Raw genomic sequence first — 6,020 nt, 5'->3', positions numbered from 1 at the left:
CCCCAACCAGCTGCACACGTCTCTGCTGGGGAGGAGAGCGCTAGGAAAGCTACGTGTGTGAGGCAGCTGCTGGGCGCCCAGGGAGTCAGCCTCCGGGTGTGCGGGGCTGCAGACCCCAGCCAGGGGCCCTGGGAGCCTGGTGCACTCCGTGCGGCGCTGAGTCTGGGCGGCCAAGCAACCGCTGGAGGAGCCCTGCACTGGCCCTTCCATTCCCTCGCACAGAGCTCTTCCTGCTGGAGCCCTTGGCAGTGTGCAAGCCACCGGCCCCTAAGCCCTCCCCAAGGACGCCTGGGGCCTAGGTGCAACGGCAAGGCAGGAGCGGGCTGAGGCCAGGAAGGCGCCAGTGGCGTCTCCCAGCTTTGCGCAGCCTGCTCCTTCCTGGGCAGGAAGCCTAGCAGCGAGGCAAGTCTGGGCAAGGCTCGCCCAGGGCACAGCAGCCTCGCGCCAGCAACTCTGCCAGATCGGGCCTCTGAGCAGAGCTGGAGCTCTGCCGTCCTGGAGGAGCACTCGGCTCCAGCCAAGTAGGGCTTGAGCCAAACGAGGCTGGGCTGCCTCTTCTTCCCTCGAGGAGGCTCGCCTTCCCGCCAGCTGTTCACTCGGCTTCCAGGTGGGGGCGCTCTGCGCCTCCTGTAGGTCTTGGCTCAAGGCCTGCTTGCCCTGAGCTGGGGCTGTGCGCGGGAGCCCAGGCACGCAGGGGCAGGCCCCAACCAGCTGCACACGTCTCTGCTGGGGAGGAGAGCGCTAGGGAGACTACGTGTGTGAGGCAGCTGCTGGGCGCCCAGGGAGTCAGCCTCCGGGTGTGCGGGGCTGCAGACCCCAGCCAGGGGCCCTGGGAGCCTGGTGCACTCCGTGCGGCGCTGAGTCTGGGCGGCCAAGCAACCGCTGGAGGAGCCCTGCACTAGCCCTTCCCTTCCCTCGCACAGAGCTCTTCCTGCTGGAGCCCTGGGCAGTGTGCAAGCCACCGGTCCCTAAGCCCTCCCCAAGGACGCCTGGGGCCTAGGTCCAAAGGCAAGGCAGGAGCGGAGCTGAGGCCAGGAAGGCGCCAGTGGCGTCTCCCAGCCTCGCGCAGCCTGCTCCTTCCTGGGCAGGAAGCCTAGCAGCGAGGCAAGTCTGGGCAAGGCTCGCCAAGGGCAGAGTAGCCTCGCGCCAGCAACTCTGCCAGATCGGGCCTCTGAGCAGAGCTGGAGCTCTGCCGTCCTGGAGGCGCACTCGGCTCCAGCCAAGTAGGGCTTGAGCCAAACGAGGCTGGGCTGCCTCTTCTTCCCTCGAGGAGGCTCGCCTCCCCGCCAGCTGTTCACTCGACCTCCAGGTGGCGGCGCTCTGCGCATCCTGCAGGTCTTGGCTCAGGGGCTGCTTGCCCTGAGCTGGGGCTGTGGGCGGGAGCCCAGGCACGCAGGGGCAGGCCCCAACCAGCTGCACACGTCTCTGCTGGGGAGGAGAGCGCTAGGGAAGCTACGTGTGTGAGGCAGCTGCTGGGAGCCCAGGGAGTCAGCCTCCGGGTGTGCGAGGCTGCAGACCCCAGCCAGGGGCCCTGGGCGCCTGGTGCACTCCGTGCGGCGCTGAGCCTGGGCGGCCAAGCAACCGCTGGAGGAGCCCTGCACTGGCCCTTCCATTCCCTCGCACAGAGCTCTTCCTGCTGGAGCCCTTGGCAGTGTGCAAGCCACCGCCCCCTAAGCCCTCCCCAAGGACGCCTGGGGCCTAGGTGCAAAGGCAAGGCAGGAGCGGAGCTGAGGCCAGGAAGGCGCCAGTGGCGTCTCCCAGCCTCGCGCAGCCGGCTCCTTCCTGGGCAGGAAGCCTAGCAGCGAGGCAAGTCTGGGCAAGGCTCGCCCAGGGCAGAGCAGCCTCGCGCCAGCAACTCTGCCAGATCGGGCCTCTGAGCAGAGCTGGAGCTCTGCCGTCCTGGAGGCGCACTCGGCTCCAGCCAAGTAGGGATTGAGCCAAACGAGGCTGGGCTGCCTCTTCTTCCCTCGAGGAGGCTCGCCTCCCCGCCAGCTGTTCACTCGGCTTCCAGGTGGGGGCGCTCTGCGCCTCCTGCAGGTCTTGGCTCAGGGGCTGCTTGCCCTGAGCTGGGGCTGTGGGCGGGAGCCCAGGCACGCAGGGGCAGGCCCCAACCAGCTGCACACGTCTCTGCTGGGGAGGAGAGCGCTAGGGAAGCTACGTGTGTGAGGCAGCTGCTGGGCGCCCAGGGAGTCAGCCTCCGGGTGTGCGGGGCTGTAGACGCCAGCCAGGGGCCCTGGGAGCCTGGTGCACTCCGTTTGGCGCTGAGTCTGGGCGGCCAAGCAACTGCTGGAGGAGCCCTGCACTGGCCCTTCCCTTCCCTCGCACAGAGTTCTTCTTGCTGCAGCCCTTGGCAGTGTGCAAGCCACCGGCCCCTAAGCCCTTCCCAAGGAAGCCTGGGCCTAGGTGCAAAGGCAAGGCAGGAGCGGAGCTGAGGCCAGGAAGGCGCCAGTGGCGTCTCCCAGCCTCGCGCAGCCTGCTCCTTCCTGGGCAGGAAGCCTAGCAGCGAGGCAAGTCTGGGCAAGGCTCGCCCAGGGCAGAGCAGCCTCGCGCCAGCAACTCTGCCAGATCGGGCCTCTGAGCAGAGCTGGAGTTCTGCCGTCCTGGATGCGTACTCGGCTCCAGCCAAGTAGGGCTTGAGCCAAACGAGGCTGGGCTGACTCTTCTTCACTCGAGGAGGCTCGCCTCCCCGCCAGCTGTTCACTCGGCTTCCAGGTGGGGGCGCTCTGCGCCTCCTGCAGGTCTTGGCTCAGGGGCTGCTTGCCCTGAGCTGGGGCTGTGGGCGGGAGCCCAGGCACGCAGGGGCAGGCCCCAACCAGCTGCACACGTCTCTGCTGGGGAGGAGAGCGCTAGGGAAGCTACGGGTGTGAGGCAGCTGCTGGGCGCCCAGGGAGTCAGCCTCCGGGTGTGCGGGGCTGCAGACCCCAGCCAGGGGCCCTGGGAGCCTGGTGCACTCCGTGCGGCGCTGAGCCTGGGCGGCCAAGCAACCGCTGGAGGAGCCCTGCACTGGCCCTTCCCTTCCCTCGCACAGAGCTCTTCCTGCTGGAGCCCTTGGCAGTGTGCAAGCCACCGGCCCCTAAGCCCTCCCCAAGGAAGCCTGGGGCCTAGGTGCAAAGGCAAGGAAGGAGCGGAGCTGAGGCCAGGAAGGCGCCAGTGGCGTCTCCCAGCCTCGCGCAGCCTGCTCCTTCCTGGGCAGGAAGCCTAGCAGCGAGGCAAGTCTGGGCAAGGCTCGCCCAGGGCAGAGCAGCCTCGCGCCAGCAACTCTGCCAGATCGGGCCTCTGAGCAGAGCTGGAGCTCTGCCATCCTGGAGGCGCACTCGGCTCCAGCCAAGTAGGGCTTGAGCCAAACGAGGCTGGGCTGCCTCTTCTTCCCTCGAGGAGGCTCGCCTCCCCGCCAGCTGTTCACTCGGCTTCCAGGTGGGGGCGCTCTGCGCCTCCTGCAGGTCTTGGCTCAGGGGCTGCTTGCCCTGAGCTGGGGCTGTGCTCGGGAGCCCAGGCACGCAGGGGCAGGCCCCAACCAGCTTCACACGTCTCTGCTGGAGAGGAGAGCGCTAAGGAAGCTACGTGTGTGAGGCAGCTGCTGGGCGCCCAGGGAGTCAGCCTCCGGGTGTGCGGGGCTGCAGACCCCAGCCAGGGGCCCTGGGAGCCTGGTGCACTCCGTGCGGCGCTGAGTCTGGGCGGCCAAGCAACCGCTGGAGGAGCCCTGCACTAGCCCGTCCCTTCCCTCGCACAGAGCTCTTCCTGCTGGAGCCCTTGGCAGTGTGCAAGCCACCGGACCCTAAGCCCTCCCCAAGGACGCCTGGGGCCAAGGTGCAAAGGTAAGTCAGGAGCGGAGCTGAGGCCAGGAAGGCGCCAGTGGCATCTCCCAGCCTCGCGCAGCCTGCTCCTTCCTGGGCAGGAAGCCTAGCAGCGAGGCAAGTCTGGGCAAGGCTCGCCCAGGGCAGAGCAGCCTCGCGCCAGCAACTCTGCCAGATCGGGCCTCTGAGCAGAGCTGGAGCTCTGCCGTCCTGGAGGCGCACTCGGCTCCAGCCAAGTAGGGCTTGAGCCAAACGAGGCTGGGCTGCCTCTTCTTCCCTCGAGGAGGCTCGCCTCCCCGCCAGCTGTTCACTCGACTTCCAGGTGGGGGCGCTCTGCGCATCCTGCAGGTCTTGGCTCAGGGGCTGCTTGCCCTGAGCTGGGGCTGTGGGCGGGAGCCCAGGCACGCAGGGGCAGGCCCCAACCAGCTGCACACGTCTCTGCTGGGGAGGAGAGCGCTAGGGAAGCTACGTGTGTGAGGCAGCTGCTGGGCGCCCAGGGAGTCAGCCTCCGGGTGTGCGGGGCTGCAGACCCCAGCCAGGGGCCCTGGGAGCCTGGTGCACTCCGTGCGGCGCTGAGCCTGGGCGGCCAAGCAACCGCTGGAGGAGCCCTGCACTGGCCCTTCCCTTCCCTCGCACAGAGCTCTTCCAGCTAGAGCCCTTGGCAGTGTGCAAGCCACCGGCCCCTAAGCCCTCCCCAATGACGCCTGGGGCCTAGGTGCAAAGGCAAGGCAGGAGCGGAGCTGAGGCCAGGAAGGCGTCAGTGGCGTCTCCCAGCCTCGCGCAGCCGGCTCCTTCCTGGGCAGGAAGCGTAGCAGCGAGGCAAATCTGGGCAAGGCTCGCCCAGGGCAGAGCAGCCTCGCGCCAGCAACTCTGCCAGAACGGGCCTCTGAGCAGAGCTGGAGCTCTGCCGTCCTGGAGGCGCACTCGGCTCCAGCCAAGTAGGGCTTGAGCCAAACGAGGCTGGGCTGCCTCTTCTTCCCTCGAGGAGGCTCGCCTCCCCGCCAGCTGTTCACTCGGCTTCCAGGTGGGGGCGCTCTGCGCCTCCTGCAGGTCTTGGCTCAGGGGCTGCTTGCCCTGAGCTGGGGCTGTGCGCGGGAGCCCAGGCACGCAGGGGCAGGCCCCAACCAGCTGCACACGTCTCTGCTGGGGAGGAGAGCGCTAGGGAAGCTACGTGTGTGAGGCAGCTGCTGGGCGCCCAGGGAGTCAGCCTCCGGGTGTGCGGGGCTGCAGACCCCAGCCAGGGGCCTGGGAGCCTGGTGCACTCCGAGCAGCGCTGAGCCTGGGCGGCCAAGCAACGGATGGAGGAGCCCTGCACTGGCCCTTCCCTTCCCTCGCACAGAGCTCTTCCTGCTGGAGTCCTTGGCAGTGTGCAAGCCACCGGCCCCTAAGCACTCCCCAAGGACGCATGGGGCCTAGGTGCAAAGGCAAGGCAGGAGCGGAGCTGAGGCCAGGAAGGCGCCAGTGGTGACTCCCAGCCTCGCGCAGCCAGCTCCCTCCTGGGCAGGAAGCCTAGCAGCGAGGCAAGTCTGGGCAAGGCTCGCCCAGGGCAGAGCAGCCTCACGCAAGCAACTCTGCCAGAACGGTCCTCTGAGCAGAGCTGGAGATCTGCCGTCCTGGAGGCGCACTCGGCTCCAGCCAAGTAGGGCTTGAGCCAAACGAGGCTGGGCTGCCTCTTCTTCCCTCGAGGAGGCTCGCCTCCCCGCCAGCTGTTCACTCGGCTTCCAGGTGGGGGCGCTCTGCGCCTCCTGCAGGTCTTGGCTCAGGGGCTGCTTGCCCTGAGCTGCGGCTGTGCGCGGGAGCCCAGGCACGCAGGGGCAGGCCCCAAACAGCTGCACACGTCTCTGCTGGGGAGGAGAGCGCTAGGGAAGCTACGTGTGTGAGGCAGCTGCTGGGCGCCCAGGGAGTCAGCCTCCGGGTGTGCGGGGCTGCAGACCCCAGCCAGGGGCCTGGGAGCCTGGTGCACTCCGAGCAGCGCTGAGCCTGGGCGGCCAAGCAACCGCTGGAGGAGCCCTGCACTGGCCCTTCCCTTACCTCGCACAGAGCTCTTCCTGCTGGAGCCCTTGGCAGTGTGCAAGCCACCGGCCCCTAAGCACTCCCCAAGGACGCCTGGGGCCTAGGTGCAAAGGCAAGGCAGGAGCGGAGCTGAGGCCAGGAAGGCGCCAGTGGTGACTCCCAGCCTCGCGCAGCCAGCTCCCTCCTGGGCAGGAAGCCTAGCAGCGAGGCAAG

The sequence above is a fragment of the Ovis canadensis genome, chromosome 18, assembly GCF_042477335.2.
Source record: "Ovis canadensis isolate MfBH-ARS-UI-01 breed Bighorn chromosome 18, ARS-UI_OviCan_v2, whole genome shotgun sequence".
Taxonomy (NCBI): Eukaryota; Metazoa; Chordata; class Mammalia; order Artiodactyla; family Bovidae; genus Ovis; species Ovis canadensis.
This window is presented reverse-complemented; position numbering follows the sequence as displayed.